A 2,692-nucleotide genomic window follows, 5' to 3' on the forward strand; every position below is an offset into this window, starting at 1 on the left:
CCGTGTTGACCAGGATGGTCTCGATCTCTTGACCTCGTGATCCACCCGCCTCGGCCTCCCAAAGTGCTGGGATTACAGGCTTGAGCCACCGCGCCCGGCCTTGGAATTTTACTTTCAATTTATTATGAGTTTCTACTGCAAAGCTCTTTTTCATTCTTAATTCTGTATGATCACTTCAGCATTCGGGATTACTAAACAGCTCTCCTTTTCATAATACTGATTGATTTCATTTCTCAGTTTATCTTAATTTTTCTCCTCTATCGTTACTTTCTATTCCTCTTCCTATTAATGTACCCAAAGTCATATCCATTGTTCTCTCTATACCAGTTTCCTGCTCTGTTACTGAGGCTGGAGTGTAGTGACAGGATCATGGCTCACCACAACCTTGACCTCCCAGGCTAAAACGATCCTCCTGCCTCAGCCTATTAAGTAGCTGGAACTATAGGAGCATGCCACCACGCCGGGCTAATGAAAAAAATAATTCTTTTATAGAGACAGGTTTTCACTATGTTGCCCAAGCTGGTCTAAAACTCCTCAAGTGATCCTCCTCATTGGGCCTCCCAAAGTGCTGGGATTACAGGCATAAGCCACCATGGCCAGCTGCTTTTTTTCCTTTTTTAGATGGAGTCTTGCTCTGTCGCCCAGGCTGGAGTGTAGTGGCATGATCTCAGCTCAGTGCAACCTCCGCCTCCCAGGTTCAAGAGATTCTCCTGCCTCAGTCTCCCAAGTAGCTGGGGCTACAGGCCTCTGCCATCATGCCTGGCTAATTTTTTTTGTATTTTTAGTAGAGACAGGGTTTCACCATATTGGCCAGGCTGGTCTTGAACTCCTGACCTTGTGATCTCACCTCGGCCTCCCAAAGTGTTGGGATTACAGACATGAGCCACCGCACCTGGCCGCCAGCTTCCTTTTTTTTGAAACGGAGTTTCACACTGTTGCCCAGGTTCCAGTGCTGTGGCACGGTCTTGGCTCACTGCAACCTCTGCCTCCCAGGTTTAAGGGATTCTCCTGCCTCAGCCTCCCAAGTAGCTGGGATTATAGGCACCTGCCACCATGCTTGGCTAATTTTTTGTATTTTTAGTAGAGACTGGTTTCACCATGTTGGCCAGGCTGGTCTTGAACTCCTGACCTTGTGATCCGCCTGCCTCGGCCTCCCAGAGTGCTGGGATTACAGGCATAAGCCACTGTGCTTGGTCTGCCTTTTTTAAAAAAGTTTTTTTATTTTTATTTATTTTTTTAAGAGAAGCTTTAGGTTCATAGGAAAATTGAGATGAAGGTACAGAGATTTCTTAGGCACCGCCTATCCTCAAGCACGTATAGCCTCTCCCCCATTATCAACATCCCTCATCAGAGGGTATGTTTGTTCCAATTGAAGAACCTAGAGTGAAATGTCATAATCACCTAAAGCCCACAGTTTAAGGTTCACTCTTGGTGTATGTTCTATGGGTTTGGACAATGTATAATCATTATAGTAGCACACAGAATATTTTCACTGCCCTAAACATCCTCTGTGGCCAGGCACGGTGGCTCCTGCCTGTAATTCCAGCATGTTGAAAGGGCGAGTAAGGCAGATCACAAGGTAGGGAGATCAAGACCATCCTGGCCAACAGGGTGAAACTCCATCTCTACTAAAAACACAAAAGTTAGCCAGGCATGGTAGTGCACACCTATAGTCCCAGCTACTCGGGAGGCTGAGGCAGGAGAATTGCCTGAACCTGGGAGGCGGAGGTTGCAGTGATCAGGGATCCTGCCATTGCACTCCAGCCTGGGCAACAGAGCAAGACTCCCTTTCAAAAAAAAAAAAAATCACCTGTGCTCTGCCTATTCATCTCAAACTCCAAACCTCTAGCAAAAACTGTCTCCATAGTTTTGCCTTTTCCAGAATATCATATATTTGGAATCACATAGTATTTAGCTTTTTCAGATTGGCTTCTTTTACTTAGTAATATGTATTTAAGGTTTCTCTGTCTTTTCATAGATAGCTCATTTCTTTTTAACATTGAATAATATTCCATTGTGTGTATGTACTAGTTTATCCATTCACCTACTGAAGGACATCTTGGTTGTATCTAACTTTTGGCAATTATGAATAAAGCTGCTATAAACATTCATGTGCAGATTTTTGTGTGGACATAAGTTTTCAGTTCCTTTGGGTAAATAAAATACCAAGGAGTGCAATTGCTGGATCATATAGTAAGAGTACGTTTAGTTTTGTAAGGAACAGTCAAACTGTCTTCCAAAGTGGCTGTTCCATTTGCATTCCCACCAGTAATGAATGAGAGTTCCTGTTGCTCCATATCCACACCAGCATATGGTGTTGTCAGTGTTCTGGAATTTGGCCATTCTAATATGCATATTTTTAGCTTTTGACTCAGCAATGCAGTTTTAAGAATGTATAAAAATCATTTTTGGCCAGGTGCTGTGGCTCACGTCTGTAATCCCAGCGCTTTGGGAGGCCGAGGCGGGCGGATCACAAGAGTTTGAGACCATCCTGGCCAACATGGTGAAACCCCGTCTCTACTAAAAATACAAAAAAATTAGCTGGGCGTGGTGGCGTGCGCCTGTAGTCGCAGCTACTCAGGAGGCTGAGGCAGGAGAATTGCTTGAACCTGGGAGGCGGAGGTTGCAGTGAGCTGAGGTCGTGCCACTGCACTCCAGTCTGGCGCCTGGTGACGGAGTGAGACTCTGTCTC

This window comes from Cebus imitator, unplaced genomic scaffold (assembly GCF_001604975.1).
Source record: "Cebus imitator isolate Cc_AM_T3 unplaced genomic scaffold, Cebus_imitator-1.0 Scaffold180, whole genome shotgun sequence".
In the NCBI taxonomy this organism is placed as follows: domain Eukaryota; kingdom Metazoa; phylum Chordata; class Mammalia; order Primates; family Cebidae; genus Cebus; species Cebus imitator.